The sequence below is a fragment of the Myodes glareolus genome, chromosome 27 (assembly GCF_982192425.1).
Source record: "Myodes glareolus chromosome 27, mMyoGla1.1, whole genome shotgun sequence".
Classification (NCBI taxonomy): Eukaryota; Metazoa; Chordata; class Mammalia; order Rodentia; family Cricetidae; genus Myodes; species Myodes glareolus.
The window spans coordinates 32,625,380-32,649,284 of record NC_142052.1 but is presented as its reverse complement, the minus strand read 5'-3'; the positions used below and the strand labels follow the sequence as shown (position 1 = coordinate 32,649,284).

The following is a 23,905-nucleotide window of genomic DNA, read 5'->3' as shown; positions in this document are numbered from 1 at the left end:
GTCATTTTCAGGTTTTTACTGTTCTGGTCTAATGATGGTAACACGATCATGTTTTATTTTTTAAATAAAATAAATATTACTGTAAAGTTTAAGTTCTTAACTAATTTTTTTTCTCTGACATTCAGCTTGGAACAATGTGACTATAAAAATCATTTGATCGAAGCATATTATATGCAAGCACAAATTCTCCAAAAATTCTTCAGTACTGATTTCAAAGTGGTACTTTTAACTGCTTAGACTCTTGTTCTCTGTCTCTGTGGCCGAGGTTTAACAATACACAGAATGTTCTTTCATAAAAGAATATACACATTAGAATCAAAAATGTGAATAATTGATTTTTGGTAATTCATTTCAGAGACAAGTTGACTGTATTTGTAATTCATTAAGATATAAAGTTATTAATTTAAATTATGTTTAATTTGAATTTAAAAAAACTTGAAATTTCTTTTTGCTCGAATCAATCTAATCTTCCATATCTTCCACATATTGCTGTATAGAAGGTTATACAAGTTGTTCATGTTACAGTTCCCCAAGCAACTGTTCAGAATTAACCCATCAGAATGGATGAGATTCTAGTTCTGCATGTTTTTTTTTTCATGGCAAATAAATCAGTTTCAACTCAGTACATTAATGCCATTCCAGCAGGAATGAGAAAACTGCTATATAATTCATCATGTTTAAAAAGATGAAGTAGAAAATAGTTGCAAATGCTGTTGTCTTAGAGTCTTAAAGTTCTGCTGTGGTGACGAGACACCATGACCATGGCAACTCTTATAAGGAAAACATTTGACTGGTCTGGCTGACTTACAGTTTCACCGGTTTAGTCCATTTTCATCATGACAGGGAACATGGTACACGGGCAGATGTAGTGCTGGCTGCAGTTTGATTAGGAGGCACCAGGAAGTGGCTGTGATGCTGAGCAAAGCATAAACAAAGAGACCTCAAAGCCCGCCCTGCAGTGACACATTTCCTTCATCAAGGTCACACCTCCCAATAATGTCACTCCCTATGACTTTATGAGGGTCAATTACATTCAAATTACTACAGCTGCCATCATAATGCAATTAGTGTAATAAGGAGTATGTGTTTCAGAATATTAAAGTACAATATCACATGACAATAATATTACATTAAACAAATATTTTTACTTATAGTTGATATACTTGGATCTAATCATCTCTCATTGTGGTTCTTTATATTTTTTCCTATCTACTGTAGCAGGAAGCTACTCTATCGCTGATTTAATCATGAGTATTATAGCATTTATTTGGAGTCATTTTGCTGTTACTTTTTTTAGGCCAGCAGTATTAGTATATACGGTAACTGTCTAGTCTCTAATTTGATTACCCAAGTTGTTTGGGGTATAAATTTCATCTCATGGACTGGGCCTTAAGTCAAATCAGATATTGGTTGGTTACTCCCACAAACTTTGTACCTCCATGGCCCTAGTATATTTTGCAGGCAGAATAGGTTGTAGATCTAAAGTTTTGTGGTCCGGTTAGTGTTTGTGTTTCCTTTTGGCATCCTGTAGAGTACCTTCCTGTATCAAAGACACTAGAACGTAGGGGTGAAAAATGTTCTATGTGGGTACCCGTTCCCCCTTTCAATGTTCAATCAGTTATATGGGTGTTGCCTTCAACAATGGGGCCGTTTTGCCCGTTGTAGAGAGCAACCTATTGTCTTGGAAACAGACTGGGCTATTTGGGGATTTCCATGAGATGCGTTTGGCTAACAACTCAGTTGTATGTAACCCAAGCCTAGTACTGGAGTCATTTTTTGGTGGCAAGAGATGGCCAGTTGGGACTCTATCTCCCTCATCATTTGGAGACTTCATTAGGATTACTTTCATATATTTTAGGAAGTTTTCATTTCAATAGATCTCCATACCACCCATCAAATGCCCCTTCAATTCTTTCTGTCTATCCAATCGTCTGTTGAGGGACATTGAGCCTCTTTTTCTAGTTTTGGGCTATTATGAATATAGGAGCAATGAGGCTGGTTAAATAAGTGTGTTGGCAGTAGGATGGAATGTCTCAAGAGTGATAAAGCTGAATCCTATGGTAGTTCAATTCCCAATGATCATACTGGTTTTCATAGTGATTGTACAAGTTAGAATTCCACCAGCAATGTTCCCCTTGCTCCACATCCTTGTGAGCATGAGCTTCCACTTGGGTTATTGATCTTAACCATTCTGACTGGTGTGAGACAGAATCTCAAAGTAGTTTGGATTTACATTTTCCTGCTGACTAGGTTTGTTGAAGATTTCTTAAGTGCTTCTCAGCCACTTAAGTTTACCCTGTTTAATATTCTGCTTATTCCACATTTTAATGGGATTGTTTATGGTGTTACTATTGTTGGAATCTAGTTTCTTAAGTTCTTTCTTTATTTTGGATTTTAGTCTTCCATTAGAGGTGGGATTAAAGGCATGTACCCAGCTATGGTGAGCTAGTGTGGCTCCTGGGATCTAAAGGTGTGTGCCACCACCGCCTGGTCTGTATAGCTGACCATGTGGCTCTTTTACTCTCTGATCTTCAGGCAAGCTTTATTTATTAAAATACAAATGAAATATCACTAGAGACACCAAAAACCATGACTCTCTACATCATCAGGAACGATGCACATGTGAACTAACAGCGACTAGGGCAGCAAGTACAGAGTCTGAGTGGGTCTGCACCAGATGGGGTTCTAGAGTGTAGCATGAGGGTCGGCTTGTTGGGGTTTCTGTCCCACCCGGTACCCCACAGCTGGCAACTCCCAACGAAAATCACAGATGGGACTCCATAAGATTATAAACTGATTGGCCCATTAGGTCAGGCTACTTATTAGTTCTTATAAGTTATGTTACCCCATTATCCTTATCTACGTTAGCACATGGCTCAGTACCTTTTCCAGCGGGGCAGCTTACATCTTTCCTCTCAGGTGGTCTGGGCAGAACTGGGGAGGGAGCTTCCTGCTTCCCTGAATACTCCAAGTCTCTCTGCTCCACCTCTACTTCCTGTCTGGCTTTCCCACCTATACTGCCTGCCTGGCCAATCAGCGTTTTATTAAAATATGATTGACAGAATACAGACAATTCTCCCAAACCACTAGAGCTGAGAGGAAAGGGGACACATGCCCCTATCTCTACTCAAAAGCAGTGTCCAATTGACAGTTATTACAAATGAAATTTTAGTTTTCTTCAAGGGCGTCATACTGGGGAAACTCACTACTCTAAGGATGGGCTCCATATCCAGCATAGACAACCAACAGAAAATGAATTCTGTGGCCTCATTGGAGATTCCTTGTCTTATAAAGCAGGGCTTAGTATTTTGCTTTGTTTCTTTTTAATTTTACTTTATTTTTCTTTTATTTATGTGTTTCCTCTCTTTTTTCCCTACAGGTCTTTTGTATAAATCTTAGGGCTGCTGAATGTGTGAGTGAATGGATTTCTGTGCCCCACTGTTTCGTGTGCCTTTGCTTGGTCTCATTTCCTTCTGTTTGTTTGTGTTCGCTTTTGTTTTGTTTTATTTTGTTTTATTATTATCCCCTAGAACACTGTTTATTTTCTAATGGCAGACAGAAAGGGGGTGGATTCAGGTGGGGGAAGTGGGGAAGAACTAGAAGGATTAGGCAGACAGGAAACCATAATCAGGATATATTATGCAATTAAAAAAATAAATTCAATAAAACAAAAATAAAATAAAATATTTAAATATATTGAATTTAATGTGCTAACCTTAGTGACATAAAAGATGAAACATATAGGTTCCAAATACATAACAAAACATTTTTCTCCATTTGTCTGTGTGTAGAAAGGAGTGGCAGGCTGCATCCCACCACCCAGCTCCCGGCTAGCTTTACCCGAAATAATTACACGAAAACTGTATTCTTTTAAACACTGCCTGGCCCATTGTCTTCAGCTCCTTATTAGCTAACTCTCACATATTAATTAACCCGTTTCTAATAATCTGCATATCACACAAGGTCATGGCTTACGGGGAAGATTCTAACCCACCTCCATCTCGGAGAGGAGAGCCATGGTGTCTACCTCATTGCCTTCTTCCCAGCATTCTGTTCTGTCTACTCCACCCATCTAAGGGCTGGCCTATTAAAAAGGCCAAGGCAGTCTCTTTATTAACCAATGAAAGTAACACATAAACAAATGACCCTCCTCCATCATTTGCCCTTTTTCTATTTAAACAAAAAATAAAGGCTTTCGCTTTAACACAGTAAAACTGCATAAGACCAAGCCCTTCAGTCTGTGTCTATGTGTAAGTAGCAAAACAGTCTCTCAGTTCATCCCTCTTCTTCATTTTTCCACATTTTTTATATTTTATATATTTCTTTTAAGCTGTAGATTAGGTAAGGTAAGAAGGAATGAACTCTAGAGATAGGCTGAACTGTCCCAACCAGGTATATATTTTATCACTGAATCTCATAGAGGATGGGAAAGGACAAATTTAGAAAAGATTTTTTTGCTTACAACCAAGTCAAATTAGCAAGCTCTTGTTTTTCTTTCTGTGGACACCTCCTTACCTGCCGCTCTTGAGGAAGTCTTTGGAGTGCCCTACCTTTACGGTAAGGAGACCAGTGAGAAAAGTGACAGGAACAGGAAAAATAATGGTCATTAATACAATTGTGGCACATTGTATTAATGTATGAAATATTAAGATGAAATTCATTATTTTGTGAAGCTAACATGTTCTACTTCAAGTGAGCCCTTCTGTTATCATTCTACATACAACATGTATGTTACCCCTCCATCTGAACTAAAACTCTTAACTTTGTGTGAGTTTTAGGTGATCTCACTGCAATGTCGACTGTCCTTATCTGTGTCTCTCAGGCACCACATATTCTAAAAGTCTGAAATCTTTGCAGTGTCTTATAGATCTATAACCCCACATCAATTTCTAGAATATAGTAGATGATTGGGACATTTGTATTTATTTATTGGCTAAGCATTTTTCTCTGAGTCAGACACTAACAGAAAAAATATTGAACCACTATAAATCTGTTAAATGTTAATTATGAGAAACCAAATATAAAATTAAAAAACAGTCATTACATTCCAGGCAGTGGTGGCGCACGCCTTTAATCCCAGCACTCAGGCGGCAGAGGGAGGCAGATCTCTGTGAATTCGAGAACAACCTGGTCTACAAGAGCTAGTTCCGAGACAGGCTCCAAAGCTACAGAGAAACCTTGTCTCACACCCTCCCCCCAAAAAAAGGAAAAGAAAAAGAAAAACCAGCTATTACAAAATATTTTCTACGTTCATTTTAAATTTTGCTTTGAGCAAGAGCAAAATGCATTTGAGTGTGACAGTTTAAATCTCATTTACATGGGAGCAATTGCTAGGGGGGGAAGAAATACTATAAAAGATATAACTTTAGCAGAAACATATATTATATTTCAATTATATATGACCATAATTTTCAATCTCAAAACAATATTTTGCAATTTTATACATTAATGAAAATGGTTTGCCTAAGGACTATAAGCATTTCCTTGAACTATACTTACATAAAATTTAATGTTCACTTCGAATGGTTAAAAAGCACTTAAGGTCATGCTCAACCTCCTTAGCGATCAGGGAAATGCAAATCAAAACCACTTTGAGATACCATCTTACACCTGTCAGAATAGCCAAACTCAAAAACACCAATGATAGCCTATGCTGGAGAGGATGTGGAATGAGGGGAACACTCATCCATTGTTGGTGGGAATGCAAACTTGTGCAGCCACTGTGGAAATCAGTGTGGCGGTTTCTCAGGAAACTGGGAGTCAACCTCCCTCAGGACCCAGCAATTCCACTCTTGGGAATATACCCTAGAGATTCCCTAACATACTACAAAAGCATTTGTTCTACTATGTTCATAGCAGCACTATTTATAATAGCCAGAACCTGGAAACAGCCTAGGTGCCCCTCAATAGAAGAATGGTTAAAAAAGGTGTGGAACATATACACATTAGAGTTTTACTCAGCGGTAAAAAACAATGACATCTTGAATTTTGCATGCAAATGGATGGAAATAGAAAACGCTTTACTGAGTGAGGTAAGCCAGACCCAAAAAGAGGAACACGGTATGTATTCACTCATAAGTGGATTCTAACCATAATTAAAGGTCTTTGAGCCTATTATTCGTGATCCTAGAGAAGCTAAATAAGAAGATGAACCTGATGAAGATTATTTAGCTATCCGCCAGGAGGTAGGAAATAGACAAGAGTCCCAGGTAACCTCGGGTGCATGGGGGGGTGGGAGGGTTGTCGGAAAGGGAGAGGGTTAGAGAGAAGGGAGTAGGGGAGGATTGGGGAAAGATCGGGGGACTGGGATGCGGGGGAGGGAGGAAGGATGGATATGGGATCAGGCAAGTATATACCTCAACTAAGGGAATCATTTTAGGGTTTACAAGAAACTTGATTATAAAGGGGATCCCCGGTCCAAGGAGAGATCCCCAGATGGTTCTCTGGACAGAGGAGAGGGTGCCTGAACCGGCCTTGGCCCACAACCATACTGATGAATATTTTGCATGTCACCATAGAACCCTCATCTGGCGATGGATGGAGATGGAGGCGGAGAACCACGTTCGAACACTGGACCTAGCTCCCTAGGTCCAAATGAGAGGCAGAAGGAAAGAGAACGTGAGCAAAGAAGGCAAGGGCACAGGAACCCTTCATCCGACGTTGGATGGCGATACAGATGGAGACCCATATTGGAACACCGAACTGAGCACTCCACAATCCAAATGAGGAACAGAAGGATGAAGAAAATAAAAAAAGTAATCAGGACTGCGAGGGATGCGAGCACCCACTGATACAAGGGGACTGATATAATGAGAGTTCACCAAGGCCTGTTGGACTGGGACTGAACGAGGACGTGATCCAACCAGATTCTCTGAATGTGGCTGGCCCGGAGCCTTTTTGAAAAGCCATTGACAAGGACACTGGGACTTGCCTCCTCTGCATATACTGGATTTTGGCGCTCCAGTCTGTTTGGACTCTCACCTTCCCTGGACCTGGAGGGAGGGGGGAGGAACTTGAACTCCCCACAGGGCAGGAAACCCTGACTGCTCTAGGGGATGGAGAGGGAGGAGGAGAGGGAGTGGAGGGAGTGGGAGGGTGTTGGGAGGAGGGGCTAAAATGGAAACTTTTATAATTTAATAAAAAAAAATTTAATGTTCACTTATATCTAAATCTTTGTCAAAATTTTTAATATTCTGTTTAAAATTTACAGAAAAAAATGTTTAAATCCTAGAAACAGAAAATAAGTGTAAAATGATCTGAATTTATTTTTAAATTGTGTTTAGATAAGCAGAATATATAATAAGTCATAATAAATAGATTTATATTCTTATTTTAATTATAAATTATTTTTTTTTCATTAAAAAATACACCATATTATTTTGCTAAGGTTTTTTTTTTTATAGTAAATTTTATTAAATTATAAAAGTTTCCAATTCCGCCCCCCCTCCCAACACCCTCCCACTCCCCCCACTCCCCCCCTCCTTCCCCTCCGTCCCCCAGGGCAGTCAGGGTTTCCTGCCCTGTGGGAAGCTCCAGCTCCCTCCCCCTCCCTCCAGGTCCAGGAAGGCTAGCATCCAAACAGACTGGATCCCCAAAATCCAGCATATGCAGAGGAAACAGGTCCCAGTGTCATAGTCAATGGCTTTTCAGAAAGACCCCGGGCCAGCCACAGTCAGAGAATCCGGCCAAATTCCGAGAATCTGTCTAGATCACGTCCTCGTTCAGTCCCAGTCCGGCTGGCCCTGGTAAACTCTCATCAGATCCGTTCCCTTGTATCAGTGGGTGATAGCATCCCTCGCAGTACTGATTTCGTTTTTCATGTTCCTCCTCCTTCCGCTCCCCCTCCGGACCTCGGGGGGCTCAATCCGGTCCTCCAATGTGGGCCTCCGACTGCATAGCCGTCCTTCGCCAGAGGAAGGATCTATGGTGATAAGCAAAATATACATCAGTATGGTCATGGGCCACGGCCGATTCAGGCACCCTCTCCTCTGTCCAGAGAGCAATCTGGGGGATTTCTCCTTGGACCTGGGATCCCATATATAATCAAGTCTCCTGTAAACCCTAAAATGGCTCCCTTAGTTGAAATATATTGTTCCCTGATCCCATATTCATCCTACCTCCCTCCCCCCCCCCCATCCCCGGCCACCAAGCTTTCCCCGTTCCTCCCCTACTCCCTTCTCTCTAGTCCTCTCCCCCTCCATCGACCCTCCCACCCCCCCATGCACCCGAGGTTACCTGGGACTCATGTATATTTCCTACCTCCTGGTGGATAGCTAAATAATCTTCATCAGGTTCATCTTCTTATTTAGCTTCACTAGGATCACGAATAATAGGCTCAAAGACCTTTAATTATGGTTAGAATCCACTTATGAGTGAATACATACCGTGTTCCTCTTTTTGGGTCTGGCTTACCTCACTCAGTAAAGCGTTTTCTATTTCCATCCATTTGCATGCAAAATTCAAGATGTCATTGTTTTTTTACCGCCGAGTAAAACTCTAATGTATATATGTTCCACACCTTTTTTAACCATTCTTCTATTGAGGGGCACCTAGGTTGTTTCCATGATCTGGCTATTACAAATAGTGCAGCTATGAACATAGTTGAACAAATGCTTTTGTAGTATGTTAGGGAATCTTTAGGGTATATTCCCAAAAAAATATGGAACGCTTCACGAATTTGCGTGTCATCCTTGCGCAGGGGCCATGCTAATCTTCTCTGTATCGTTCCAATTTTAGTATATGTGCTGCCGAAGCGAGCACTAATTATAAATTATTAACTTTCTCGCATCATTAATTTGCAAAAGTAAGAGAGGATTCTAGATTTTTGCATTTTTCTTTGGTTTTATTGTTCTGCCCATCAAATCAGTGAAAGATCAACATCACTGTGGAGAAAGAAAACCTGGGTTGAGAGAACAGGAAAAAAAGCTATACAATGAAAGATTCAGAGCTATAATTTTTTAAAAAGTACATTAATAAAAACAGTATAAGATCTAATTAGCAGCTTATTTTCTGGCAAATTGCATGGGAATACTTAATATACTGTAACATAATTCACAAATGCAAGTATTCTTCATTTGTAGAGCTTACCATGGAAGGTCAAGTGTTGGACTAGATGGCTATATTCTTTATCCAGTTACTATTGTAATGACAGTAATAAAATTGACAAGCAACATAGGCGTTATTATTAGAAGTTTAGTGGCAAGCTATATATGTGTGTGTGTGTGTGTATTATATATTTTAGCTTAGTACATTATACATGATTCAATTTTTAATTTTGCCAATTTGATGATTAAAATTTTTGTTGTTTATTCAAATGATGAGTATTATGTTTCTCCTGGAATTCAATTTTTATTACTATTGGATATGAAATTTACTTTTAAAAATTTACTATTGAGATTATAATCACAATATTTCTCCCTTTTATCTCTTCCCTAAAATCTTTCCCATATAATCTTTCCCAATCTTTTTTAAATTCATGGCCTCTTTTTTCATTAATTATTATTAATACATATATGTAGACAGATATAAATACGCCTACGTATAACTTGCTCAATATGTATAATGTTACTTCTACCTATGTTTTCAGGGCTGACCATTTGGATAACCAATTGGTGTACTCTTACCAGGTGAAGACTATTTCTCCTGCTTTCAGCTTTTCTTAGTTGCCTGTAGCTTTTTGTGTAGGGCTGAGGCCACATGAACTCTACCCCATGCACACTTTGGTATGTATATTGGTATCATCCTTCTTCTAGTCCTGTTGAGACAATCATCCTGGTAAATCTTTATTAGTGCATTTTCGGGCAGTACAAGGAGACATGACTTCACAGCAGACACCCTAAACATCTGACTCAATAATACTTTCACCCCTTCTTCTACAATGTTCCACGAATGTGAAATGTTTTGTAAAAATATATATTAGTACCGGACTCTACAACTCTGCATTTAAATTGGTTGTAGTGTTCTCTGGTGGTCAGTTACTAACTGCTGAAAAGAGAGGTTTCCTCAATGAGGAGCAGAGACTCCATTTATCTTTGGATAAGGACGAAGGATTGTAAATTGTTTGGGATTGTGCTAGTTTAGTAAAGTAGTGATTGCAGATTCTCCCCCAGTATTCATTACTTCACTAACACTAGGTTTCCATACTGTATATGTTTTCCCTCTTGGTGAGTAGGTTTTAATCCCATTAGAGAGCTATTGATTACCTCCAAGGAATACATGCTACTCCTGTGTACTTACGGTTTTTTTCTCCAGGCTGGCTTTTGTTGTGGTTCGTAGGCAACATAGTTGGTAGGATGATTAGCTTGTTGCCTCTCCCTTTAGGAACTTGCATGAAACCTTCTGGTACTCAGGAAGAAGATATTCAGATAAGTTTCAATTCAGTGGCCTCTGGACCCTGTATCTGATGTGCATGTTGTCTTCACCATTTGGGGGATGGTGACTCTAAAAGGCAACAAAGAAAATAGCAAGAGTTGTATGCTTTCATAGGCCCTTGGAAAGTCCCTGCTAACAAGGCAGAAGGGGCGTGCTTATGTCTGGTATTGTTAGGTGAACTTTGACTCTGAAGGGAGGATTGTCAGTCCAGATGAGAAAACTTCATTAAAATTGTATATGTATATTTATATTTAGAATTACATATGCTGTTGCAGGGAGGCTGCTTGTTCATCCCGACTACCCGGTTAGCTTAGCCCAGGAATAACCATACAGAAACTGTATTAATTAAAACACTGCTTGGTCCATTAGCTCTAGTTTCTTATTGGCTAACTCTTACATCTTTATTTAATCCATTTCTATCTATATATCTATGTATCTATATATTTTAGACAATAGTTTATACAATGATTCTTTGTGACTTTTTCCAGACATTCTTATTTTGCCCTCATACCTTATTGTTCTTTCCTCCTTGTGCCTTTTGAACCCTATCTCTTCCCATTTATCCTAAGATCACCTGTATCCTGCTCTTACCTTCTCTATGGCTCCCTAAACACTCTAACAGGACACAGGTACTTTTTAACTTTCTTAGTTTTGGCACTTACTCCAGGATGTGTATTCATAGAAGAAGATTAGAGCAAAGAGCCTCCAATGAAAAATAAGGGAGTATTTGTCTTTCTAAGTCTGGCTTGTCTCACTCAAAGTAATCTTTCCTAATTCTATACATTTACCCACAAAGCTAATGATTTCACTGTTCTGTACAACTGAATATTACTCCATAGCATGCACCACATTTTCATTATTCATATGATTGTTGAAGAATATTTAGGATTTTTCTGCAACATAAAGCAAATAAAGCTATACTAAACATGGTTGAGCATGTATCTATGGCATAGTATGTCTAGTCCTTGGGACATATGCCAAGGAGTGGTATGACTGAGCCTCTTGATAGGTTTACTTTTAGTTTTCTAGAATTCTCTATACTGATTACCATAGTGACTGCATCAGTTTGTAATCCTAAGAGCAGTGAGTGAGTATTTCCATTTTCCTGTATCCTACCCCTCAGCAATGTTCTGTGCTGTTTTGTTGACTTTTACCCTTATGAATAGGGTAGAAAGAATTTTAAAACTCTTTTCTTGATATCATCTCCATAGTTAATAGGGATAATGAGCATTTTGAGATATTTCCTGGATATGTATATGTATATATATATTTCCATATATTTCCTGGATATATATATACATATATATATATGGGGTTCCAGGCCCATTTCTTCAATGTGTTAACTTTGTTGTGCTTGTTGTTGTTTTATTTTTATATTTTATGTTTCTTTGTTTTGTTTTTTGACTTTTTTAGTTCTTTATATATTCTGGATATTAGTCTTCTGTCAGATGTGTAGCTGGCAAAGATCCTCTCCCATTCTGTGGGCTTGCTCTTCACCTGGTTGATTAATTCTTTAGCTGCTCGGAGCTTTGAAGTTTCATGACATGCCACTTATCAATTATTGGCCTTAATACTTGAGCAAATGTAATCCATTCAAATGGCGCTTTCTGACACATATCTCAGGCAGAATATTGTCTATGTTTCTCCCTAGCAGTTTCAGTGTCTCAGGTTTCATATTTAGGTCTTGATCCATGCGAAGTTAGCTATAAATAAGCTACTAATCTCATTCTTCTCCACGCAGACATCTAGTTTTCATAGCACAGTTTGTTGAAGACACTTTCTTTTCTCCAGGTTATGTTTTTATCATCTCCGTGTGGTAGCCCACAAGCGACTAAGTTTCCAGCTGAAGTCTATTCTGATTTAGAAGTCATTTGAGTTAAAGCTTGCCTCTCTGCTTGCTCCAAATATCCTTGAGGGCTGTGAGAATGTTCTGATAAAGCCCATGGGAAAGAGCATTTTGCCCATGAGAAAAGAACACACAATCTAGCTGAAGGAATACTGCTGACGCCAAACCTTAGGAACATCAAGATAGAAATTGAAACTGGTTGTGAACCTCAAGTGTATGATAGACAGAAAACTGCTTAGTCAAGGACAGGAACGGTCTTGTGATTAGATACTGACTGTGCTGTGCTTTGTTCTGCTTTTGTACATAAGCAGGCTTTGAAATAAACTCGTGACTGTCCAGAGTAAGCTGGAACTCCTCTGAATCTATCCTGTGTTTTCTGTCTCAATTTCTCTCAATCTGACATTTCCTTATCCTCAGCGCTCTGCTTCAGGTACCATGGCTGACTTGGGGAGGAGCAGGCTCTGATATCGTTGTCAAATAGTAAGGAGCTGAAGTTACATGTACCAATGTTCTGCTCCTTTGGTCTACATATCTCCTTTTGGGCAGAGCAAAAAGTTCTAGAAGGGATATTCCTCCAGCACTGTTCTTTTTTCTCAAGATTGTGTGAATCTGAGTGTGTGTGTGTGTGTGTGTGTGTGTGTGTGCATGTGTATGTGATCTCTGGATATCAGTTTGTGAGTGTGTGTACATGTGTGTGAGTGAGTGTATATGAGTGTGTCTGTGCGAGTGAGTATGTGTATTTGTGTGTGTCTTTGTGAATATGTGTATCTGAGTCTGTAGGTGTGTGTATGTGTTTGTGAGTGTGTGCATGTGTGAGTGTGTAAATGCACATGTGATTGAATTGAGAAAGCTCAGCATTTTCCTGTCCACTGTACTGTTGTGAATCTTTTGTCATAACTACACGATGCTGCCATTATGAAGTTCATGTCTGAGAACTACAAAATTAAGCTTTAAAATTTGAAAAGAAAATTTGTTTAAAGGAAGCTATAATTTTAGGTTGGCTGGATTCACAATTATCCTTGATTACATGTAGTCCATGAGTCATGTATTAACTATGGCTGAAAGTCTAAATACAGTCTTTGTTATGGCTATACTGTGAGAAATATTCCCAGGGTCACAAAGAAAGAGACCACTACTTTAATAAAATTTCTGTGTAAGCCATTTGTTTTGCTTCTGTCAAAGGTTATGACACTCGACACCAGTAGAGCAGACAGAAAAGTCCTGTCTGCTTTTATTCCAGACTCAAACACAAAGTTGGGCTGCTCCTCACTGGTTCAGGTCCCACTAAATAATCTAAACTTGCTAGTCTAATAAGCGGTGTAAGGGAAGAAACAAATGACAGTGAATGATCCTCTTTTCTGGGTGGAAGAAGAGAATGAGGACAGGAAATGATGGCGTCTGTTCAGCTAGTTTGAATCTTAAAAACAACTTTGATTGTTTGACAAAAGAAAATGGGCATAATTTGAAGGAACAGACAGCTGTTAATTTTATTTCACAAAATCCCAATGAGAAACAGGCCAACAAGAACACAGTTTCTAGATTCTGTTATCTTTCAGGGTCCTCTGGGAACTCTAATGTGGTTTGCAGATTGTCCCTTACCCTTCCTATCACTTGTATGAATGCCAGTGAGGTTTTTATTCCTATGGGACACAAAGTCTAGAACAGCAGTCAATTTGTTTTTCTGAGATAATCTGTCCCGATGTGCCCTCCCATGAGCTCCGCCTTGTATCAACTCTCTCTCCATGTGATGAGGTGTATAGGACAAATGGTCTGCTAACTTGGTTGGAGCCTAAACTCACAGCATCTGTTTGACCAGAACTTTCATCAACTCTGGGCAATAAAGGCTGACTTTAGAAGAAATACACATTTTATTTACCTACTGACGACAAGCAAAAAAATAAGAATAAATTGATTTTTGTTGGCAAATTTTAAAGTCTTCTTTAAAAAGAGTAGTTTGGCTTGTGGCATGAATGTCTTATGATATTTTTAAAATTATTTTCACAAACAGGAAAAATACAGCGAAAAATTTCAGTGCATGAGACCCAAACAGTCATAACATAATAATTTCATTCCAAAATTTCTGTAAGGGGTATTCTTTATTTATAAAACAAAACCAACAGCAAAAACACACCCTTTTTCCTTCTACACATAGTCTTCATAATATTTATATTTATTTTTTAAACATTTCTACCCAAAATACTGAGCACAAATACATATTCCAACTCTGCAAATACTCTGTAAAAATAAACATATTAGTATTTTAGAACATCTTAACAGGAACATGCTGCTATTGAAACAATCTAAGCTGAAAGGAGATCATTGGTGAAATGGTTAAACATACTTTTAAATTTCTGAAATGGCCTTAAAAGATGTTTCTGCTATTTTGTACTCCGTATTTTTGTGAAGCAGTGTTCTCAGAATGTATTGCAAGATCAAAATGTCAGTCAACTTTGAAAAGTCTTGAAGATGTTGTATGTCCTGCAGTATTAAGTCTTTAGTGGACCTTAAATAGTTTATCTAAAAATAATTATACCTATCACATTAGCTTGTAGATTTATTTGCATATTTAAAAATTGTAAAAATTATATGTACACCAAATAATTGTTTTTGAATAAATTTCAATATTATTTATTATTGATAAATGTTTGATTTGTTTACATATGTTCTGCACCTATGTATACAGGGTCACATCAAAACTTCTTGGGCAAAGGGGGTCACAAGTAACAAAAGCATAAGAAGCCCTGGTGTGGCTTGCCAGTTCCTCTGACTGCTTTGATCATTCTGATTTCTCTGATCACTGGATACATCACATAACAAGTCGATGCTATTAATTCTTCCCACAGAACTTTCAGTGTATCATCACCATTGGCATACGGTTTACCTCATTTACTCGGCAAATTCATTGTCTGCACTACATTCTTGGAGGTGCATAATCTCAGAATATTTTAACTTGTTTGAGCCTATTCTGTTTCTAGATACCTGGGTACATTTCTACTTGCCCTAGTTTTATATGCTCCCAGGATTGAGAAGGTCTTGGGGACCATCTTGGGGGATGTGTTGGCTTTCTCACAACTGTGATTACCTTGTTGTAAATTTCTATGGAAATTTCTTACAAATAAATTATCATGGAAGTCAGAATTGGTCAACAAAAGTTAGTACATCAGCCCCATGATCACATAAAAGCTGAGTAGGACTTGGAACAAGTATATATTACATCTTACTCCTGCTGGATGCCAGTAACCAATGCCAATAGGACAGAGGTTGCTGCTTGCTAATCGGCAGCATAGAATTCACGAGTAAGGTTTTCTCTCTCAAAGTCTGATGTGCATCCTGGATAGTGTCCCTTGTGCATGTGTATACAAAGTGCAATAAGCAAGCAGAGACCAAATATTTAAAAATGGTTCTTCTCTAGAGATTTTCAAATAAGTACTACCTCTTTCTTGAGTGCCTTTTGGTTAGTTAAGGCATCTCAGATGCTAGTTTATTTGGGAACAGGATCCCAAAGAGAAATAGGCCACTTGTAAAGAGTTATGTGAGGTCATTTTCAGAAAAAGTCTCAAATCTTTTCCTTTTCTACTGTGAGGCAGCTTGTCCTTTGGTTGAACTTACATAAAGGAACAAAATAGATCACAAAATATATATCTGGACACAATGGCCTATCTGAAAATCTTTGTGCTTGAAGGCATCTGAAAGCAGCTGAAGAAAAGCTGGGGCAGGGAAACCCCTGTGGCTCCTGCTTCTGGATCCCCTATGCTGTTCTACAGCTGCCTTGACCTGCACAGTTTTAGGTTGACCTGACTGCAGTGATGAGGGAAGGAAGAAAAGGCCGACAGGAAAACTTGGATGGAGACATCCAGGCACTCTGATAGAGACAACGTACCAGTAACATGCAGCAAACTCAGAGTTTATTTTATGTATCTGAATAAAGGAGGTAGTTTTATTACACACAGCGGAAAAGGGATGAGCTAATCCCATAGGGAGCCTCTATAGGGAGCAATTTCTGGCTGCAGATATCCAGCGGATTGATAGTTTCTACACTCACTGGTTTTAGCTAAAGATATCATACCAGCATTTGTATGTGGATCTAAGGAAGGTTTGTCATGTCTCGGAGCCTGACCCTAGGAAACGTTAGCCAATCCATGGATCTGAGGCATTTGGATCCTTCATGTGGCCTTACTCATATCAACTGCACAAACTCACTTAGGGTTTCATATGATTCCCCCCAACATACATGGCCACCTTTCCCACATCCTACATATATAAGAAAGATAATACAATTGGAAGACATAAATGAATTTAGGTTCATTGTTTCACAAATGTACATTGGTCTGATCATCAGATTACTTTTTTTTTCTTTTACACAAAGAGAGTTTTGCCTCTCCTGAAACTCACTCTGAAGACCAGACTGGCCTCAAACTCATAGAGATCCACTTGGCTCTGCCTTCCAGGTGCTGGGATTAAAGGCTTGCACCACCATCACCCAGTGCTGATTACTTAATTAATGATCATCTCTGTGTGCAGGAACAATGAGGGTGACTAAACTCACATGCAACATTTGAATTTTACTGGCACATAACATGAAAGTTATGCACAAGCAAGTCAAGTGGAAAATGGAAAGGATGGAACCTGATGTGCAAATGACGTAATTACAGAAAATATCTTCCTGACTAATGAAAAACTAAAGCAACGAGTTAACTGGAAGTTTCAGTGGAGTAAAAGAGATGATTCTTATGGAGACTTTTCTATGGGTAAGTTAGAACAGCAAGAATCATAAATATATGTTTTGAAAGAGGAAACTAAAGTCAATAATTAAATTATTTTCCTTTAAATTAAATGTCTTCTGAATTGAAAAACACTTCCCCCTATTTAGGGAATGTTCTTCACTCTATCCTCAGTTTTCAGGTTTCCCTTTTATGGTCTGATCTTCTGGTCCCATTACATGACCCCTTGTGGGCATCCTGCACATACTAAGACAATCTAAAATAATCTTTTTCTGTCTCACAATTCTTAATCACACCAAAAATCAACATAAAGCATGGAAGGGGCGGAGTATGTACAGCTCTTATTAGCACAGGGTGGCTACCTGAAAAGCATTATTCAAGCTACAACACATCCATATCAGGAAACATGGGGGTATGCTTTAGAATTTAACATTTTTGTCGGATAATTTGATGATTAATGAGTATCAGTGGCTACTGGTATTGTAATTAGTGAACTTGTTGATACTCTACATGATGTTATAAACCTTGTTCAACCCAATATTGTACTCTGTCGGTGCTAGTATAAGTTTCTAGCTGGGATAGTTCTTTTGCATGTGAAACGCTGTTGTAATTCTGCAAATTCATGAGCTGAGCACTTGTTCAATTGGATGATTCATTATGCTTGCATCAATGCAAAGAAAATAAGACAATACAGAAAGACAAAGAACAATTGGCTTGTGAATATAGAATGCTGATTTTAAAAACATCTTAGAAACCCAGAGATTGGGTTTGTGGTTTGAAAATAGAAAGTATTTTGATTCATACAATTGAAAAGGATTCTGGGGAATGCGGGTGGCTTGCATGGTGGACACAAACCTCTGGTTAGAAACGTTTTACGACTGAGAGCTAAGCGAGACCTGGATGAGGTAAAAGAGGAGACGTTGTGGTTTTAAAGACAGTTTAGGAACATTATAATGTCATATACATGGGTTGTACATTTCTCTGACGGAAAAATCTATTGCATAATCTAAAATGGGTTGTGTTAGTTTTAGAGATGTAACTGTTTTGAGGATATGCTGTACTATAGACACTATTTAGGTGCTACAGATAATCTATGGAGCTTATATTCCAATTGCCCATTGCTCTAGCTTTAATTTGATCACTCGTTGTCTTTGAACATTCAATGCACTCAATATAAAGTTATTCTATCATCTATATGTGTATATATCAGTCTTCTATCATCTGTATATCATCCATCATCATCTATTATCAGTGTATATATAATTATTCTACTGGCTAAGATCAGCAGAAGGAGAGAGCATGTAGGTCCGAGTGAAAGGAACTTCAAATTTCTCAGTGAAATTCTCTCCAGAAGGGGACAGCACAGCCCTTATATAAGCACATTCTTTTCCAAAGTAACTCCATAAGTAGGTGTTTGGTAAATGAGAATCTGGATTTTATTAGATTTCATCCTAACTTTAAGCAATTATTTAGATATTACTGGTTTACATGCAAAAATTCCTTTAGCCCATGATCATCTGATGCCACAGTAATTCAGGTTTTTATGTCCATCGAAATATGTGATAGAAAATTGTGCTCCCCTATGCTTAGACATGGCAAAAATCTTTAATGTCACAGGATTTCTTGTTACTTTTTGTTTCACATTGACCCTTTTCCTCCTTGCTCTTCATTTCCCACTTGTTCTCCTCATTTGAACTGAATAAGAATATAATATACTTTGATGCAAATATATAACACACTGCTTAAGAATTTTTTTCTATCTAACACATCACTGACCTGAAATTATATCTTTTCCTATCAGTCTTTGTCCTTCACAAACATAGCAAATAATATTATATTGGGGGCACTCCAGGTAGAAGTGATTTTTGAAGTGATAATATTGACCAATAGCCTACATTTGCCTGCATGCAAACCAACAGTTAAATAATTTGCAAACTGTCGTTTACAAACTGAGCTTTGCTTTCAAACATCCTCACTTCATTTTGGGCATTATACTTCTATTATTCAGTCCACTCAGGAAAGGCCTTTCTGTTCCGTCCTTGAAATGTCATGTGACTTATGTACATCCCTCACTCAATTCATATGAGGCTCATAGGTATGACTTTTAACTTACCTCATGCTTCTAGTCACTCAGAACCTTATCTTTAGAGCAGCATCTATTTTGTCTGAATGTTGCAGTATTGGTCCTACATAGGATCCTGTCATGAGGGAAGGCAGAGCACAGTCATCTGTTGTTTCAGGTGAGAATATATGAGAGTATTTAGGCACATTATTTATTCCTTGAAAATAGTTTCATGATGCTATTGAATAACTAAAAGTTTAAACATATTTGGACTTCAATTTTTCAGTAAAATAATCCTATGATTTGAATAGAGCTGAGATTTGCACATCTTGGGAGGACTCGTCAATTTTACTGTTATTTATCTACATAATGGATATGAGCAAAATTTATGAAAATGAATATACCACTATCGCACTGAGAGTACCACCTATTCTCTAGCAATCTTTATGCTTATGTAATGTAAACATCCACTCCACCCTTCAGAATTGGTGATTCGATTAAACATTTCAGTGAGCCAACAAGTTTCCTTGGTAGAACTCTGAGGGACATCACTGAGCATTTGAATAAAAAACAATTACTCAGTTAGCAAATATCAAAACTCAACTATTTTAGTTAACATGCAAAGGAAGAGGGTTAAAATGACATTTTCATTTTCATTTTCATACATGGGTCATTATAGTTTATTCATCCCCTCCCCACTGTCTTCCCCATCCCTCTTCCACTTTGCTGTTTCCCTGCCTCCCTCTAAATAGTCTCTCTTTTTGTATTGTCACACATTTTACCATCTCTAGTTCACCCTTCCCCTTCTCTCTACGTCCCTTTCTCCCCTCCTATACTTCACTTTGTAGTTCCATATCCTATGTGTATATTTTTATGCATCCATAAATTTAAATCTAGTTTCTGCCTATGTTGATAAGCAACATTCATCTTTCTATACCTAATTTATTTTACTTCATTTGGTGATCTCTAGTTATAATAACACTCTGAAATTTTAACTTCTTTGTTCAGTATAATTGAATGAGATTTTGCATTCTATGTACCACATTATTGACTATTGGAAATGTTTGTATTCTTGTATTATTTTAATTAAATATAATTATAAATTTCTTATTTCTCCCTTCCTTGCTTTCCTCCAACTTCTCCCATGTTTATCCTCTCACTCCTTCTCGAATTCATTGCTTCATTTTCTTTAGAAAATTGCTTCTTCTTTAATTGCTATTGGGGTGTCTGTGTATGTGTGCACGTGTGTGTGTATGTGTAAATTTATAAATACAACCTATTCAGTCTGTGTAGTGTTGCTTGTACGTATATGATTTGAGGACCAATCATTTCATATTGAATAACCAATTAAGGGGTTCATCCCAGGAGAAAACTAATTACTCCTTCTCTAAATATTTTAGTTGGATATATTTCTTTGTCAAGAAATGGAGGCCTGTGATATTCCTTCCTTCCACATTAGAATGTCTGTTGATTCCATCCTTGTTCAGGTCTTGTTTTGGCATCCATATTGTTGAGGAATCATGAAACAATCCCATAGTAGATTTCTTGATCTTTTGCAAATTTTTAAACTCTATTTATATGTTGAAGAAATTCAGGCTGGTTTTATATCTTGTAAATAATGTAACAATGAGGATGTATGAGCACACATCTTTGTAGTAGTTTATGAAGTCTTTGGTATATGTCAGGGAATGGTATAGCTGGATCATATGGTAGTTACATGTATTTTAGGAACGTCCATATTTAATTACACAGCGAATGTAAAATGTAAATTCCCATCAAGACGTTATTGTGCTTTTCTTTTGAGTGGTATATATGAGTACCTTCATTGAATATATGTTTTGCTACTACAGCTATATTTTTTAATTCAGTATATTATGCAATGAAAACCTACTAGATATTTTAAGAAAACATTAGTCAATGTTTATACATTACAAATTATTAATGTAATTGAAAATAACATCCAGAAAGAATACTTTCTTCATTTTTGTTTATTTATTTATTGCTTTTTACCTCCCAATCAAAGATTGCCCTCCCTCCATCTTCGCAATTTCTCCCATCTGCCACTTCATCCACTCAACCTCCATTGTTTCTCTTCATATGAAGGTGGGCCTCACACGGATATCAGAAATGGCCCATAATCAGAGATTGCTGTTTTTGCAGAAAAACCAGGTTGCGTTCCTAGCACCCACACAGACCATCTTACAAACACCTGTAACTCTAGTTCCAAGAGATTTTCATGCCTTCTTCTGGCTTCTGAAAATACCAGGACACATGTAGGGCACATACAGATAAATGCACGTGCGCACGCACGCGCACACACACACACACACACACAATGAATTGATTGTTCTATGACTTTTTTGTGAGGGGAGTGCTGGTTTTGGTTTTTTGAGACAGGGTTTTTCTGTGTAGCATTGGTTGTCCTGAAACTCATACTGTAGACCAGGTTGGCCTTGAATATCTGCCTCTGCTTCCCAAGTACTAGAATTAAAGGCCTTCACCATCAGTTCCTAGTAATTCTTTAGATCGTTTTAAAGTTAGAAAGTCTAAAGCAGAGTTATAATTACTGGATATAAGCATTTCTAATCTCATTCAAAATTCAGCTTAATATTCAAGTATAAGTTTGCCATAACTGATAATTTTGAGGTAATGCAGAGATTTTTCTGGTATGAATCTTAATGCTTTTTAGTTTTGCTGAAAATATATATATAAATATGTATACTCCAGTATTTCCCTATGCTGCAGAGAGGATTAAGTGAAGAATAATAATAAGTTATTCAAGGTATTTTATGCTGTTGTCAGGGACTAGATGAAAATTATATCCTGTTCACCTCACAGCAGCTTGAATTATTTAAAAAAGCATAAAAATTGTAATTTTAAAGTTAATTAGGTCTATAAATAAAATTGATTACTTTGCAAATCATTTGAGATAATATTTTAACTGTAATGAGTTAGCATGGTTTATCTGACTAAAATGAATTTTCTGGAATGTTGATTTCATTTTGTTGATATGACAGATTACATTAGTTAGTTTTTGAATAGCCTAATTCTTCTTTTCTTTATGTAATTAATCTCACTTGTTCATACATACACACACACACACACAATGAATTTGTTATGCAGCATTTTGTGGGGGTTCTTTAACCTCTATTTTTATTCAAGTTCATGATATTTAATTTCATTATTTCCATTCCTCCCCAACTGGTTAGTGTTAGTAAGAGCATTAGTCTCATATTAAAGTTTTGACACCTTGACTATATTTTTGATAGACTGTGCAGAATTAGTGTTAGTTCTATTTTTAAATCTTTAAAATATTTTTGTTTATTCTGTTTTTAGAATCAGAAGGGCATCCAGTAGATATTTAGACAAGCCTCATATTTATTTATTATAGCCTTTATATATCCTAATCCAAAAAGTAGGGGGAAGGCAAAAGACTTCATTACCAAGATACACAAAACAAAGTAATTAACTTCTTAATATCCTAGACATCAAGTTAACCACATCCTAGGTCAAAACATCCTGCTAGTAGCCACACCTTAGGTTAACTTCCTGTCACATAACTTTGAAGGAGCAAGAACAGGTCTGAACTCTCTGACTGTTAGTCGAGGTAGAATGGATTTACTTCAGTAAGCTCCCCCTTTTAAATTTATTTATTAAAGTCTGTATTTCTGCCACAGGACAGATGGTTGCGCCTGTCTTAGGTTGTCTTCTTCCACCTTCCAAACTTGACTGTTATTGGTACATACATTCTATCATGCACATACTGTATTAGGTTTCCTAGAGGGAAAAAAATCTTACCCATCATTGACTACCAACCTTTATTCATAAAGGGTTAAGAGAGAGTGTGTAGCTAGTGTCATGCACCTCTGAGACAGCTTTCCATTGAGAGAGTTTACAAGTAACTAAATAATCCATGGGCAAGCAGATAATGCTTTCACCTTCACCTCTAACTCCTCCCAGACCCATCCTCCCTTCTATATGTACTCACCTTTGTGTCCTCAAAAATCTGATAAGATTATCCATGGAAATCATCTGAACTTGGTGTTTTGCTACCGTGTATGTATGTGTACCACATGGGTACTTAACACTTATGGAGGCCAGAAGAGGGCATTGGATACCCTCAGACTGGAATCACAGATTGTTATTCTGTGCACTGAGAGTCACCCAACAAGTACTCCCAAGCACTGAACCATCTATCATCCCTCTTTATAAACTACACTTAATAATTACATCCTCTGATGATCTGTATGAGTTTGTAAAATTTTTGCAACATTTTTCATACAAATTCTTATAATTTTTGAGAAACTGGTTTAAGTTCAAATTACTGACATTTTGTTATTCATAGAATTCTCTCTTTACTCTTTCAATATCTTCAATATCTATAATATCATACTTCTTATCTCATTTTAGCTGTTAGAGCGTTCTCATTTTTGCTCTGTGCAAAAAGCTTATTTTTATTTTTAAGGAGCTGTTATTTTCCTTCATAGATTTGTCTACTCTTTTTATGTTTTTCATTTAGTTAATCTCTGTTCTTATCTGGATTATTGCTTTTTTGTATTGTTTTGGGTTTTTTGTTATTTTTAAAATTTTGTTTTCTAATGTAATTTTACTTTTGAGTAGGATATTTCCACTAATTTTTTTATATATGATATATTTGACCATATCCTTTCCCCTCTGCCAATTTGTGCTAGAACCTCTCTACCTTCCTACTCACCAAGTTCATGTTCTTTCACACACTCTATTAGCAAACAAACAAAGAAGTTAAAGCATATGAACAAAAAAAACCACAAAATGGAATAGAAAGCTCATAAAAAGACATGAAATCAGTTTTGTGTTGGCCACCTATTCCTGGGTATGGGCCTGCTTTGTATTGTGGTGAACAATCCCAGTGCCCTTACAATGAAA

The 23,905-nt window shown here is 37.4% G+C and overlaps 1 non-coding gene across 1 annotated transcript; it reads right to left on the bottom strand.

Moving 5' to 3' along the window:
- Positions 1-8,653: 8,653 nt before the first annotated feature.
- LOC148117689 (U6 spliceosomal RNA) lies at positions 8,654-8,760 on the bottom strand. The gene has a single exon (XR_015736886.1). It is a non-coding gene; the product is annotated as a U6 spliceosomal RNA (small nuclear RNA).
- Between the last annotated feature and the right edge of the window lie 15,145 nt (positions 8,761-23,905).